The sequence below is a fragment of the Ambystoma mexicanum genome, chromosome 7p, assembly GCF_040938575.1.
Source record: "Ambystoma mexicanum isolate Mex_15411 chromosome 7p, UKY_AmexF1_1, whole genome shotgun sequence".
Lineage (NCBI taxonomy): Eukaryota > Metazoa > Chordata > Amphibia > Caudata > Ambystomatidae > Ambystoma > Ambystoma mexicanum.
The window spans coordinates 287,093,286-287,110,670 of record NC_090939.1 but is presented as its reverse complement, the minus strand read 5'-3'; positions in this window follow the sequence as shown (position 1 = coordinate 287,110,670).

The window sequence follows — 17,385 nt, the reverse complement described above, 5'->3', positions numbered from 1 at the left end:
CCACCACCAAGATCTCTGTGTTGTCTCCATTAAGCTTCTGCCAATTGTTGTTATTCCACTCCCCCACGGCTACCATGCACCGACAATTGTGTGACAACACCTCAGCCTGGTCAAGTTCTAGACTAACCAAGATCTGGGTGTCATCATCATAGGAATTGCAATGGAGACCGAAGGAGCAGACAACACACAAGGGGCCGAATATAGATGTTAAAAAGTATTGCAGACAGGGCAGAGCCATGTGGAACACCACAGGAAAGTGTACACCAGGGTGAAGAAAAGGGAGGCAGAGAAAGTGTTTGGCCCCTGTCAGTCAGTAAGGAGGTAAACCAGGCCAGCACATGCCCAGAGAGATGGGCCAGGACCAAATGGGACAGCAGGATGGCGTGATTAGTTCTTTATAGTGGGTGAATATTTGCTTTGTGTCTAATGCATGCACATGTGCCATTTTACTGCACATGTATTTATTCTCGTCATCTTTACTTTAGATTATAATAAATATTCTGTTGTACCTGTCTTGGATATGGGCAGTACGGCTATTTTAGTGAGTAATGTTTCTCACCTGTGCGATATAGAGTTGGGGGAGGGACACTGGTTATAGGGGATTCATTAATCTGTTGCTCAACAGTATACCAGGCAAAGTCCAGCTGGCAAGTGTGCAAAGTGAATCAGGAAGTCCTGGTTGGAGAACACATCAGGCAAACTCAAAACTGTGAGTAAATAGTTACATTAAAGTGGAGAAAAAACCTGGCAGGAAGTACACCAGGTGTCCTACGAAGTTGGGACTAAAAGCCAAGTTGTTTTATATACAAGTTGTTTTTGTTGTTGTTGATCAGAGAATTCAAAGTAAGACTCATACCTATAAGATTTTAAAGTGTCTTGAAGTGAAAACCTGGGGATGGTAACAATCCCCTGGAACTGTGAGGCCAAAGACATTACCCATTTCACCTTCGAGTTAATTTTAGAATGTGAGGGCCAGAATAGTATTTTGGACACAGGACATTTTTGCTTTGGACATCTTGACAGTTGGCAGACCCTTATTTCTCTGGTTGAGGTAGTGAAATACCTCTTAGACTGAGGACAGCGAGGCTTTTTCCAACCCTTTTTTATTTTGAGTAAAAGTCTATAGCCACATAAATGAGTTCTCTGTGTTCGTGTCTCATTCCTGGCTCTTCACATCACCAAGTTGACACAGTAGGATATCCAACTGCTGTGGCTGTATAATTGAGTGATCCTAGTAGCCACCATGTCCCAAGCAAACATGACTTAGTCATACAGTTGAACATGCCCGCAGTAGGAAACAAAGATATTATGTTTGAATCAGAGGTTCAGAAGATTGAAAAGCCACCACTACCTTTTGGAACCTTCAGTTTCAGTAGCTGTCAGGAATTCACATGTGATCTTTAAATCTGCTCTGCTGACGCTGCACAGCAGGTGCTGCAGATGTGAGGTGACAGTCACAGCCAGGCACATGGTACACTATGTTTTTACTAGTATAGAGCATTTTATAAAAGCAAGTCTCATTTGCAGAGCTATCTTATAGCAACAGAATTACCGACATCGTGTTAATCCTAAAAAACAACAAAAGAGCAGGCTCTCTTGCCTCCACCAGATGGCCACTCTGCCACACTGCTTCTTCACTCGCTCACTCTCGATGGGTCTCATTACATGTTTGCCGGTAATACCGCCGGATTGAAGGCAAACGTTAATACCAACAGATTACAAGTACCAGTATTCACAGTAAATCCCCATAGTACTCCATGGGGGGTTTTTGCCACAAAAACCAGCAATGGTATTACAGTGCCAGTAATACAACCATTTTCTGCCGGTAGAGATCAGATTTACTGACAGCACTTATAACTTGTTTTTTTCTGGTGGTTCATCATAACAGTTTGTAGAGTCGTAGTTTTCCCTCACAATGGTAAAGGGTGATCAGGTTATGGGTTACTTGAGTTTGATTCTCAAATTGCCAAAGGGAAAACCCCCTGTCCCCACTTTACTCCTCAGCCACCTAACAACGTAAGCATCATCCCGCTGTGCTCAACCAGGACTTTGTCCTTTATCCCTCTCCCTACTATAATTTGTCTCCCCTCTGGCCAACCTTTTTTTTATAATCTTACTCCTAATCCTTACTGTCCTTCCCCTCACCTCTCATGGGGTTTCTGCCTATGCCCAGAATATGTCCCCCTGCCTCCCCATCCCTATCCTACATGCTCTTCCTAACTGGCACCTTGGAGTATGTGTGTTCTCTCTCTCTCTCTTCTCCACTTCAACCACATCTACCCTAACCGTCTCGCTCAGATACTCTTCGATCTACTTCTTAACATTCTGCCCCATCTGGATGGCTCAATCAATCAGTAGCAAAACATAATTTATAATTGAGCACTTTGACTCCCATAAACCCAAACTCTATTTGACTGTGTCTGATCTCCACTCTAACTTCACTACCATCTCCCTCTCCCCTCGACAAAAGAGAAAAAGACAGCAGTGCTGATCTAATGATCAGCAAGGGCAATCCACTAGATTTGCTTGTCCCCGTGTCTTTACTTCCTCCTCCTTCAAACACATTGCTGTCCAAATTCCTTCTCATACCCCTCTAACTATCCTCCTCATATACACTCACCCAGCACTTTCAAGCTCTTCTTCTTTGATCTCAAAAATGACTTGAAATGCTGCCAGCTGATGTTGCCAACATTATAATGGGTGACCTCAAATTTCCAATGTGGCCAAGGATAATCAACTACTACTACACCATCCTACTCATAACAACAATAGCTCCCTTGATTTCATATCCCTATACTACAACCTTAACCCCCCCGAATCCCAATCTGTCTCCCTTTGACCACTGACCACTCAATTATCCACTTGGCCCCTTCAGTTCCCATGTTCTCCCCTCGCCCATCACCCAAAGACTCCATGCCCACCTTATGTGGGATAGGTCAAGCCATCACACCAAGTGCACAATCCCAATCTATTGAACTCTCAATGAATTCAATACATTCTGGCTACCTCTTAGATCGTCACTGCCTACTTTGTCAGCCCCTCACACCCTCAACCATGGATCTCTCCAGCTATCCAATAGCTGAAGACAACCATGGACCATCATTTACATTGCTGGGACAAAGATTGCTCGATTAGTCCTCTTACTATCTACAAAGAATCTCTCCTTGCCCTCACCACTGCTCTTGCATCTGGAAAATATTTTTACTGGAAAGATTTGATATTTACTCTCTGATTGCATCCTCACAAACTATCAAAAGCCCTACAAGCCATGTTCAGCCACCAGAAATAAACACTCTAAATCTACTTTGTCTCTGTTGACTGCTTTGCATCCTACATCTCCAAAATCTCCAAAATATACAATTCCCTCTGTAACCTTCTATCCCTCCCACCCACACCCTCCTTCTCTCCACTTCCAAACATGCTCACCCTTTCCTCAGTATCCATTTTCTTTCCTACCACCTCCACAGAACTCAGACGCATCCGCATCAGCCAACCAATCCTGAACTACAGATGACCCCTTTATACCCCAAACAATCAGAGCTTGCACCTTTCATCTCCTTTTAACCTCTTTCTCTCAACAGGTATCTTGGAGCCTGTTAAAAATAACCACGGTGATACCCATACTAAAGAAAGCCACGGCAGGCCTCAACAACCCATCATTCTCAAGACATGTCTCTTTCCTACATCGTTATTCGAAACTTCTCAAAGGGTTTGCCTTGCTATGCTTATCAATGACAACCTTGACTATATGCACTCTACAATACCCTTCAATCTAAATTTACAAGCAAAACACACCAATCAAACTGCTATCACCCACAACTCTAACTTCCTAAACTTTGATCACACTATCCTATTTTACTGGATCTCTCTATAGCCTTCAGCACTGTGGCTCATCCTTCCTTCCTCCAAAAATGTTCTTACCATTATTTCAAGGACACCATACTTGACAGGGTACCCTCATACAACCTCTATTCTGATGATACGCAAAACATGTTTTTCTTTCCCTCCATCACCCTAATGTCTCAGAATGTATTACCAACTGCCTCAACGCTGCCCATAGTTAAATTGCTGTATAACTGCATGACGCAAAACTTCTCCAAGACTGTAGTCATCTTTCTTGCAGCCTCTAATGCTATCCCCAATCTCCCATTCCTCATCGTCTTTCTTTCAACTCTATCAATTCATCATGAACACTGCTAACACATTCAGGCTTAAACTTCACAACGTAGGAAATATTTGCCCACATCTCTTGCACCAATCAGCAAAAACTCTGATCTCTACAATGGTGCTCAGAAAACTGAGCTACTGGTCTAGCCTTCTCCTAATGGGGTTTTCCCATTAACTCCTTTATCCCCTCAACAAGGTACTCAAATTTGCTATACAGCTAATCTAACCCTACCAAGATCATGTCCCTCTTCAATTTATAACATTACTCTGGATGTATGCCATGCAAAATTGCTCACTAAGTTTCCTCCAGTTATTGTGTTGATTGCATCAATCCATACTCCCTCAGACTCTTTAGTCCTCATCACTCAACAAGCTTACCTCCCCCACTTTCATTCCTTCTCCAGACTTGCTCTCTCTACCGAAATGCTCTTTCTTTGTACATCAAACCCATTTCATCACAGCACTCATTCAAGACCAGGCTGAAGCTCCACTTGCTTATACTTCTGACCCAGACACACTAACCCTCCTCCAGTGACCCTCCAACCTGCCTTTCCCAATAATAACACATATGCATGTATAAATGGTAGTGTACATCTTTTTCATGTATGTTCTTTTCCTCGTCATTGGGCCTCATTCCGAGTATGGTGGTAGGGCGTTAACGGCACCGGTAAGGATGCCAGTGCCGTTAACCCTCTACCGCCATATTCCGAGGTCCCTTAGCGGGTCCCGCCAAGAACGGCTGGTCTGACCAACCGTTTTTAGCGGGACCTGTTAAGTGACCATGGAGCTAATAACGGGCCTGAATTTGCGGGCCTGTTATTAGCTCCTTCCCCATTGCCGTTGAGCCCTATGGGGGCTCAAATGGGAATGGGGAATGGTTTTCTGAATGGGGATTTACCTGGTCCTCCAAGGTTGGAATGACCCGGTAAGTCCCCATTCAGAGACACCGGACCCGGATCCGGGTTTGGAGGCAGCCATGGTGCTAATAGCACCATGGCTACCTCCAAACACGTAATGACCCCAATTGTCTCTGGACTATTTTATTTTACATAACCCCCGTAGCACCAACAACATTGAATATGTTCAAAGGAACAGAAATCTGTGGGAGTCTAAGATGTAATGTCAAAAAAGGAGATGACTGAAAGCAATCCATCAGCAATCTAAGAGCTGCAAAACATAAAGTTGATTAATGTTCTTAGGACAGCTGTCTAAAGTTTCAAAATCTGGACTTCATCACCAAAAAGGGGAGCTAATGGGCATTACAACCAACACTATCATGACTGAAGTTGGTGCCAACTGGCATCTCCTCAGTGTTGGTGTTCCAAACCTAGTCAATACAGGATGTTGTCAATTAGTTGGTTGACCCGAGAAAGGATAGACATTGGGCCTCTTTATCAGGCAGCCGGTCCGGAAACAACGGCGGCGGTAAATCCGCCGCCACTGTTGTTTCCGGACCGGCTGATTCTGAGTCCGGCAGGCGGGAGGTGTAACTCCCGCCAGGTCTGACCTGGCGGAAGTAACACCACCCGCCTGCAGGCGGACATGGAAACACCGGCTCTGTCATCGACGGAACCAGTGTTTCCATGGTCCCCATCCCCATGGAGTCCTATTGGACTCCATGGGGATGGAAACAACGGCGGCGGTAAATCCGCCGCCACTGTTGTTTCCGGACCGGCTGATTCTGAGTCCGGCAGTCCTATTGGACTCCATTGTAATGCCCCGGTGATTCCGACAATCACGGAGGCGGAATGGTATTAACGGTCCGGCGGCAGCCTGCCGGTTTTTCCGGCATGGCTACTGCTGGATTCATAATGAGGCCCATTGTGCAATAGATAGAACAAATCAATCATACCTGCCTGGCTGTGTGAATCAGTATGATTTACTCTCCATGTCAAAATCGCTTTATTAGGACATGCAAAGTAACAGAAATGTAGCTGTACATATGCACTGCTCCCTATGCATCAAAGAATTATGGCATGTTCATATACGTAGTAAAATTCTATTCCATATAATCTAATACATTGGTCAAGTAAATTGCACCACAATGTTTACAGGGGACATTGCATTTGCTGTAAACAGGGGACCCTAAAAATCAGGACCTAAAATTGCAATAACTATTCCGCCACTTGTGAACAAGATTGGCATCCAAAATGTCCATAAACTAAAGATTGCCTGAGAAGTTGTGAGATAAATAATCAGACACATGATTAGCAATACAATTAATACTCTAACTGGGTAAATAACCATGAACCTTTGAATGTTCAAGGAAGGGAGTTGCAGATGACGCCAGAACACTGAAGGCCTTTTCATATACACTTGCATAGGAGAGGGAAACAAGCTTATGAACTACAGCAAGTGTAGTCAGCCATCTTGCGCACTTACCGCCTTACTACGAGGTCCCTTTGCGGACTGGTGAATTTAACGCCTGCTTTTTGCAGGAGTTAAAAACCAACCCGCAAAGGGACCAGAGAGCTAATTACGGTACCGCAATTTGCGGCACCGTAATTAGCGCCTTCCCCATTCCCATAGAGCCCTATGGGGCAAAAATGGGAATGGGGAAGGGCAATGGGGGAAAGGGGAATTACCGCCCTGCCAACCTTGGAATAGGTCAGTAATTCCCCTTTCCACCAAGGCGGTGCCGGTATTTTACCGGCATGGACCAAGGTGCTAATAGCACCTTGGTCCACCGCCATACGTGTAATGAGGCCCTTTGTATGGCTATAGAAAATGGGAACACCACATTGTAAGCCTACAGTCACCACCACTGCATGTCTTTGCAGCCCTAATAAGTAACCAGAAGAGCTCTCTTTACTTTAATTGTATTGTATTGGAACTGTTGCTGTAAACCCTGAACCAAAGGTCGCAAAGGAAGGGTCACGGGTACCAGGAGTGGTGCCAGAATACTTCATTGCCCTCCCATGTGGAGGCCTGTGTCAGAATGTGTTTTGGCAGAAATTAAACAGTTGTATGCTACCTAATTAATTTGAAAGGGAGCGCTAAAAGTGACCATCATCGCTGGCCAACGACAATATAATGGGACAATATGATGTGTCTGATTGCAGAATATTTGCTGCTTTCAATGCATTTAAACCAGCTCACCAGCTGGAATATAATGCTTATTCTCACAGTGGCTTTGACATAGTAAGGCACATCCGTTTCAACATCTTGAAGAAAAAAAAAGATATTCAATTTCCAAAAGAACCAAAGTATAAAATAGGCACAAAGGTGAAAATTGTCAGAGTGGAGATATGACATATTTTGCATTACATCATTACAATTCAAATGCCTACCGGTGAATTGTCAGGAAACCACAATAGTCACCCCCATGTTGCAGTATTTGTAATTCTTTTTCAGAGTTACTGTATTGAGTTGTATTGGTAATAAAATATGCTCAATTCTATAATAGTTCTGATGTTACAATTAGAAAATAAATGTTGAATTTAAATCTAAATGTGAATGTTTTTATGAGTTTAACTGGGCTTATATTGTGCTACATACTGTATTCAAGAAGTTTCCGGGTGCATTGGAACACAGCAGATTGATGATACACATTCAAGCCTGGACATTACAAACAACAAGGAACGGAGGGATATGGGGTCACAAGTCGTTTAGTTATTATAAGCATATGAGTGCATGCGAGAAACCAATCAGATTACTACAAAAGTGGGCATTAATTGCCAGTAGAAAGGAATGTCCAGAGCAAACTGGAAAGACCTTTGATTACTTGCACCGGCCGTATCTTGGACATAAGTAAAGTATTCTCCAAATTACATATTTTTCAGAGTTGCTTTATGTTGAGAGATTCACCATTGAAGCTTCTGTGAGCAGAGAATCCGCACCCAGGTCAAAGGTAAGCTTTGTATGCACTATCTGCAATTGCCATTATAGTGATTGCCACACATGACAGCTATGCATTTACATACTGATTTGCCGAGTTGTGCTATGGGACTATAGCAGGGTGCATTTACAAGATGTGAAAGTGACACGTAGGGCAGGCAGTTGTGACATCACCGTGCATTCAGAGCGCATAGATGGAAGGCCCGGTGCATATGGAATGTCACATAGGAGGGATCTCATAGACACACATGGAGCAGCAGCTTCTGTCTCTGTGCAAGTTAGTAAAACGCACGTGCAGCAACATAACCTTTTTCTTAGCTGTCATTTTAAGAAGCACATGGGCAAAAAACATATAATTTCGAATTATTTCTTATAATTTCCTATCATTTCCTTTCATGTCCTTTCACTTCCTTATATAGTGGCCCACATAAAGGGACCCAAATATGTGTACCGAGATATGCTAACCTAGTGGTCTGCTGCTAACACCATGGTGCAACAAGAACACATATATGTGAAACACAACCCTTCCTCTTAAAAGGTATTTTATTTTGGCACATGTATATCCTTATGGATATGTATTTGGGCTGTGAGGTTAAGTATATTTATCTTTAAGTATAGGTATCTGTGATTTATTGAGCAAGAGGGTGGCCATCTTGGAGCCCAGCTACCATCCAAACTGGTAGGATCGTCCTGGTTTAGTCACAGGCCGCAAGGACAATTAACTTTGAATGTATTTCTGCTGATGGGCTGCAAGCTCCAACAGTGAAGGTCATGGTGGGAAGGAGTGCCAACGGTGGTCAATTGAATGTTGCAAAGGAGTATGTTTCGCATGGGCTTGAAGCTGCAATCGAGACGGTTGGTGCCTCCCCAGGCGATAATAGCATAAATGAATAATGATCTGGAGCAAATAAATGGGAGAAATTGAAATCCAGCAGTGGTGCTCTGCACACATGTTTTATATGCAGCTGCTCATTAAACTGAGATAGGTGAGAGGATGAGGCCCGAGTTGGCAACATGGGTCAGCTCGAACAATGGGAACAAGCAGGTGCAGGGGGGCAAGGAGCAAAGGGAACCAAACAGGTGAAGTAGATTGTGTGTCCCCGGGTTTGCAACTATGTCTCTGACCTTGCCAGGCACCCCACAGACTGCAATTGGTCAAATTTGGTGAGATGTTACTGCCCAAGCTGTCTCAGATATGCCTATCCAATTAATACTAAGCGCTGTATCACCTTGCGCTATGAAGGGTTCTAGCCAATCCCGTATTTTCTGCTGACCTACAAAATGTGTTGTCATCAAAGGGTGGTAATGTCCAGGTCCACGTGGAGGGAAACTCCCAAATTAGATTCCTTAACGTGTAATGTTCTTTAGGGGATTGCTAACTAGCATCCAGCCACCATGTTAGGATTGTATTAGCTGTTGCAATGTTGTACAAATGTTAATGAGTTCGTTTTTCTCTTTAAAAGATGTAAACCGGAAGTGCCAATTTCAGAATGCTTGTGGTCAGTTCAGTTCCACAGAGTTGGCTGTGTTCTTCTCCCGGCCGTTCTGTATAATAAAGATGTTTTTTTTTCTTGCACAGTATGCACTCCTTCGTTAATTTCATCGTTTTTCCTTTGAATTGGTTTTGGGAGCATCTCTACACCCAGATTTATAAAGAGATTCCCTATCAAAAGCAAATAGTCGTTTTTGATAGAGATTCTGTCCATTCAGCGTGGAAGAGTGTAGTCGATTCAGACTCTCTGCCTTTAAATGGGACGTTTATTCTGCAATGAAATCTCCCCATTGAAGGGTAAGATTGATTCTTATAGTCTTTACCTTCAATTGGGAGAGTGTATTCTGATATAGGTTTTCCCGTTTGAAGAGGGTGTTATTTTTTGACACAGAGTCTCCCCGTAAAATGGTGGTGATTTATCTGACACTGATTCTCAAGAAACAAGAGGTATTATTCTAGCACATAGGGCCCCATTGTGAGTTTGGTGGTGTCGCCAAAAATGGTGGCAATGCAGTACAGATTTACCACTGCATTACCACTGCATTACTGCACTGCCAAACTATAGATTTGGAGTTAAGGTGGAGGAAAAACCTCCAGAAAAATGCTGGAGGTAATTCTGCCACCTTACCACCAAAACATGGCAATTTTGGCAGAATTTCTACCAGCGTTAATTCTACCGAAAACCTATGGAGTCCTATGGACAGCATAAATGTGGACTAACACTGCCATAATGCCGAAATCCCATATAGTCCTAAGGACTGCATAAATGGGGACTAACACCAAACACTGCTACTTATAATACAGTGGTAATTCCGCCGGATCAAGTGGCGGTAACTATAATTCTATTCAGTGGTATCTCAGCAGATTTACTGACGAGATACCACCAAAGTTGTAATGAGTCCATATAATCTCTATCTTCAAAAGAAAGAATTGTATTCTGCTACAGACTCTCCCCATCAAGGAGGAACGTTCATTCTGATACACTACCTTTACTGGTTTTGCCCGGCAACACGTGTCTCAACCTCATCAAGGAGGTCTTCTTCAGTGCTACAGTACCAATCAAAAATATTCATAATGTCACAAAAACGGTAGAAATAATTGGATTCATACCCAAACAGATTTTTTCAAATTCATGAGAAAATTTTAATTGGAAAGTAAAATTCACAATTAAAGCATGGTTAGAGAATCCAGAAGGGAACCGTGATGTCAATGGAACATTCAGAAAATGCATGGCAATTAGATATCCTAGGGGAACTAGATATAGATCCCAAACATCTCACAAATATAGATATGAAGGAATAATCTATTTTCATACCGCTCTTTGGGACTGAAAATGCCATCGATCCACAAAGCGGTTAGCCAAGACGCACACAAGTTGTTGGATATGGATAAAACCAAACTTAAATTTGACAATGTATCTATGATTGAGAAACAAGCTCTGATTTCCTTGAAGCAGGATGACCAAATAATTATCAATCCAGCCGATAAGGGAGGGAATCTGGTTATCATGATTAGGGTGGACTACAAAACAATGGGGGACAAGTATCTGGGGGTACCCGGAAATTATAAAAAAAAAGAAAACCAACCCATTGAAGGAAAACTTAAAAGAGGCTGACGATATAGTAGACAAATGGTTCAGAACAGGACTTTTGACTGACGAGGAAAAGAGATATCTCACTGCCCAAAATCCTAGTTTGTCAACAATCGATTTTCTCCCCAAGGTCCAGAAAAAATATGATCTGATACCTGAGGGACGACCCATAGTTAGTGGAATGGGTTGGGTTACAGATAGATATTCAAAATATATAGATGCAATCATTTGAAAAGAATTATCCAAACTACCAGCATTTTTGAGAGATACGATGCACCTATTGGAAATGGTAGAATGCTTTTAATGGGCTGATGATCTTTGTTTTGTTAGAATGGGTGTTAAATCATTATATACATTTATACAGCATCATTTGGCATTGAAAACTATTGAATTTACTTATGCAAACAAATCAGCATCGTATTTTCTGCATATTATGATGTTGAAAGAAGTGCTGCAATTTACCTTGCATAATAATATCTTCTTATTCAATAGCGATTTGTACAAACAGACCTGAGGGGTAAAAATTATGCTCCATCACTTGCCAATCTGTTCATGGATTACTATAAGAACTGTTATGTATAATCAGAAAATAATTTTGAATATCGCCTCAAATGCTTGGTGCAGTATATAGATGACATGTTTGTTAATTGGCAAGGTAGTCAGACATTGTTGAATGATTTTGTAATTTGTAATTTATCTAATAAAGAATGACTTTGCAATTGAATTTACGAGAAACAGCCACCCTACTGAAATAGATTTTTGGACGTGCATTTGTATGTCAAAGGAAATTCTATTATGTCGAAAACCTATAGAAAGTAGACCTAAATGAATTCTGTATTATTGGCAAGCAGTTGACACAAATCTAGTGTTATTCACAATATTCCAACTGGTGAATATATAAGGTTCAGAAGAAACTGCCGGGAACATGAGGAGTTTGAGAAGGAATGTAGAGTGCTTGACTAACGATTTTTAGAAAGAGGTTACACAGCAACCATGTTGGAACAAGCTAAAATAAAGAATATCAACATTAATAAAGAGGACATGCTCAAACCTAAAATTAACCGCAAACATGACCAAAATATGGTCAGAATGATAACGCAGTATAATGCTGAAAATAACAAATTGTACAAAATCCTTCAAAAACATAGGAAAATGTTGATATTGATCACAGAATTGAAAAATTATATATCTGATAACCCAAATATGGTATATAGCAAGGCACCTGCAAATATAAATCAATTGAGTCCTTCGTTTATAAAACCATTGGAGTTGATGAAGACATGGCTTAACCAAAATCTGTTTGGGTTCTAGAAATGCGTCACTTGCTGCATGTGTGCGTACACTAGAGAATGTAAAACCATTTAGATCAACATTGAAGAGTTTAAGATTGTAGAGATTGTGAACTGTCAAACTAAATACATAGTGTACTTCATAGTATGTGTGGACTCTGTTATGTGCCATCCGTGAATTTTGGACATGGATTAGGGAGCATTTGAGGGCTCTGACGAAGGAAGATCCAAAATAACCTCTATCAGTCCATTGGCAGGTACGCCACCAAATGGAGAGTAAGGAGGAGTTATGTTTTATTGGACTAAAGGCAATAACCATTGATCCCCGATTTGAAGATCGGGAGAAAGTGTTGAGGCAAGATGAGCCTAAAATATTCTGTAAATTCAGAACGGTGTCTCAGCAACTCAACACAGATCACAAAATGGGAATTTTCCTCTAAATATTTTATCTAGTGACATGGATCAGGATGACATTTCCAGGCTTAAAATAAGATGTTTACTTCCAGCAGAGAATATGCTTTATCTATTTTATCTGCTTTTATTCTACCCCCACATGCGAGGCTAAGAATCTCCACCCTTTCCTTCTCCGCCCACATCTCCGAGGTCTCTAAAAAGTCACATTTCCTACTGCACCTCCGTAGAGGTACTCTGTCTTTCCTCTCCTCCCCCCAGAAGCTCATGGTATCCCAAGCTCTGGTTCTCTCTAGCTTGGACTATTGTAACAGCATCTTTCTAAATCTACCTGCCTCTAGTCTCCGCCCTCTGCAACTAATCCAGAACAGGATTGCGAGACTTGTCTTTGGCCTCAAGCCCTGGGATCGTATCTCTCCAGCTCTGAAATCTCTCCATTGGCTCCGAGTGGATGGGAGGATTACATTCAAAACCCTCTGCATTGTCCACAAGGCTTTCTGGGGCCTGGGTACAAAATATCTTCAGCTATCCCTCAGCAAATACCTCCATTCTCGAGCTCTCCGCTCCTCTGCCTCCGCCTTCCTCAGGGTCAGTCGTTTTTCGAAGAAACGAGCTGTGGGTAGATCTCTGTCTTCGGCTGGGGCCTCCCTCTGGAACAGCCTCCCTGCCACTCTAAAACTTGAGGAGAACCATCTCCGGTTCCGGAAGCACCTCAAGACCTTCCTCTTTTCTTCTGTCTTTGCTCCCCCTTTCCCCTGCTGATCTGTTCTCTCTTGGCACTGTGCACCTGTCCACCCTCTGTCCTACGGGCCCAGGTACCTGCTCACCCTGCCACCCTCCCGCACTGCCTCTGGGCCACTCCTTGCAATGGGGTCTGTATCTGTACCCATACAGCCCCCCCTTTTTCTTCCTGCACTTATGAGACCTACCCTGTCTGCTGCCTTAAACCTAGCACTTGCAAATTGCTGACTGCACTACCACTGTTTGTAGCCTTTATTATTTATTTATTGTTATTTATCTGTTTCTCCTCTGCTTCGCACTTTCCACTTCTCCCTCCTTCCATGCACTTTTCCCCTCTCCCTCTCCCATGCACTTGCATATTCTCAATTTCAATGGGCCTAGTAAGATTGCTGTTTTGTTCTCCCCTGTTCCCCTCCCTTGCCTTGTTGCGCTCTGAAACACTTGTGTACGAGCACGATAGAAATATAATATCAATATCAATATCAATATCTGCTATGAGTGCAATAATGCTATCTTTAATGTGATATGTTAGGGTGCGCCTGTGGAACTTTGTTGAAAATATAATATATGTGATGGCTGAAGTGATCCGCCATCTGGAGAAATTGCTCTACAAGTGTTATAGATCAGACAGTAAATCATCCTACTTAACTTTTCAGCCTTATGAGTAAGGCACAGAAAAGAGGCCTTTTTAGGTTTATAAGAATTGAAGGGTTTTTGGAGAAGCACTGTTGGGCAGTGAGTGCCTTATGAAGTGGTTCAACCAGACCACTGTGTGTCTGACTAAATAGTCATTGTATGGCTGAAGTGATGAGTTAGTTTGAGAAATTGTTCCGAGATGCTTTTCTAGGTTTATAAGAGCTGATGATTTATTGAAGGAGCCCTGTTGGCCATTTATTGAGTTGTAATGTGGCTGAATTATATCTTTATGTTTCTGATATAATAGTAATTGTTTGGTATTTGGCTTATGGTAAAATTGTATATCCGTGAGCAGAGCCCAATGTGGCTTTTAAAATTGTGTTGAGGGATGGATATCTAGATAGCATCATATGTTGCTGCTTGTGGTTAGGAAAGGAAAAGGCTATTTGAGGTGAGCATGAGAAGCACGAGATGCATGAATGAAAATGGTTTTATTTACAAATGATAGCGGTCGTAATGTAAATACAGTATCACAGAGGCGTGAATTAATACTTTTGCAACAAGAGCACTGTAAATTCAAACACGCGAGGTAACGCGTGGTTTGTTAATATATGGAAATTAAGGATGACGTCAGATGCTGTGCGTCTGAAGCAGAGCACGAAAAAAAAGTGTTTGTATAGTGTCGAGAGGAAAATGGCGCCCATTCGAATCAGTGTAACACCGCGGAGAGATCGAACGCGATCTCCAACATTTCGAGAAGTGGTTTGCACATAATGGTGCTGTTATTCATAAGTAGGAGCGCTTATATGGCTATTGCCAATAAATGGTGGCTATTTATTTTAGATACACAATTGCAAGGACTGTTTGGAAAGTGACATAACAATTATGAATCCAGAGCAGGTGGAAAACTAAGAATCAACAGTATTGGAATAAAGGTAAAAAGTGTGGTTACTAGCATGGGTGTCACCTTGGTGATTAGTTAAGCAAACTAAGCCCCATATGTTATTGATTATAGGTTGTATTTTGGACTATTGTAGGTATATTAGGACTGTGTGGAGTGGCATTGGAAACCACAAGACATACTGAGCCTCATTACATGGTAGGAGGTAACCATGGTGCAATTAGCGCCATGGCTACCCCCTACCACCTTCTGGGTCCGAGTAGGTGGTATGGGGACTTACCGGGTCATTCAGACCCTTGAGGACCCGGAAGTCCCCATGCCAACTGCCATTCCCCATTCCCATTCGAGCCCCCATAGGGCTCAATGGGAATGGGGAAAGAGCTAATAATGGTATCGCTATTAGCGGTACCGTTATTTGCTCTGAAGTCCCTCAGCGGGTCCCTTGCTTAACTTGTGGTCTGACCACACGTTAAGGACGGGACCCGCTGAGTGACCTAGTAGTCTCGTAGTAGGGCGATAGGGGATTACCGGCACCGGTGCCCTTACCAGTGCCGTAATCCCATACCGCCTACCGGGGAATGAGGCCCACTGTGTTTGAGAAGAGCTTTAGATTGACAAATTGAGGAGGCATGTAGGTTGCCTCACCTATCAAGGTACAGTATAGAAGAAATATGGTAGCTGTATGTGTTTTTCAAGGATGTGCCTAACAAAATGGACCTATATATGAGATTGGTACTTTGGTGTGTCTTTATACAATTGAAGGTTGATAAGCATACCTCCATTTTACCTACCGGTAAGGGAGGTTGGTAAAGATTCACTGGGCCTCATTACGACTTTGGAGGGCATGGCTGCCTCCAAAATCGTATCCAGTTTCCCTGAATGGGGAAATACCGGGCCATTCCGAGTATGGAGGGCCCGATATTTCCTCCTTCAGAGAAAACGGGCCCGGTCCTTCCCCATTCCCCTTTGAGCCCTTATAGGGCTCAGTGGGAATGGGGAGGGAGCTAACAACGGGCCCATTACGAACGAGCCCGTTGTTAGCTCCCTGCTCCCCTCGCAGGACCTGCTATGGACGTCTGGAAAAACCAGGCGTCCAGAGCGGGTCCCACAAGAGGACCTCATAATAGTGCGGAGTGGGTTTAACGGAGCCGGCACCATTACCGGCGCCATTAAACCCATTCTGCACAAGTTGTAATGAGGCCCACTGACTTGGAACGAGACCAAGTAATGAGTATAACTACAATTATGATATTTGGCACGCTAGTGTGAGTAGGGTGTTTTAACACGTTAGAGTTGCATGTTTATGGTTGGTTGAGATGAAAACTCACCAAGTGGGGTTGCAATTCAAGTTATTTTTCACATTCATTTTAAAGTGTGTTGGTTTGGTGGTGGCAACAGGTAGACCACATGGTGAAGGTGTGAGACAACACACAAAGTGGAAAAGATTTATTCTGATAGACTCACTTCAAGGGGATTGATTAATCTCATACTGTAATTCAAGGGGAGAGAATTTTTGTACAGGGTTTCCACCTACAATTGGGAGGTTATATTCTGTTCATACTATACATAGCCCCCCCTGCAATTGGTAGATGTTATTCTGCTAGGATATCATTTATTCTGCTACTGAGAAAGACCCTTCAAATGAGAGATTTTACTTTGATGCATTGTCCAAACCTTCAAGGGGAGAGTATATTCTGCTACAGAGACTCCACCTTCAAGGGATGAGTGCATTCTATTACAGATTATTTTCTGAAACAATGGCTCCTCCATCAAGGTAGAGACTTTATTCTGATACAGAGCATCCCTCATCAAGTGGAGGTTGTATTCTGATACAGATTGTCTCTGTTCAACGGGGAGAGTTTACTCTGCTACAGAGCCCCTCCCCAAGGGGGAGAATGTATTCTGCTATGGAGCCTCCCTTTCAAGGGGAGAGTTTAGTCTGATAGAGAGTCTCTGCATTCAAGGGGAGGGGTTTATTCTGATATGGATTCTCCCCCATCATGGGGGAGAGTTATTTCTGACATGGAGTCTCCCCTTCAAGTGGGGAACGGTTATTCTGATACAGAGTCTCCCCTTTATGGTGAAGAGTTTATTTTGATACATGGGGCCTCATTCCGAGTACGGCGCTAACCAATGGCGCTATTAACGCCTTGGTTGACGCCGTACCCGGACCGGCAGCGCCTTGGTGGTTGGCGGAATTACCGCCCCATTCCAAGGTTGGCGGGGCGGTAATTCCCCAATCCCCATTTACCCTTCCCCATTCCCATTCTTGCCCCATAGGGCATAATGGGAGTGGGGAAGGCGTCAATTACGCCACCGT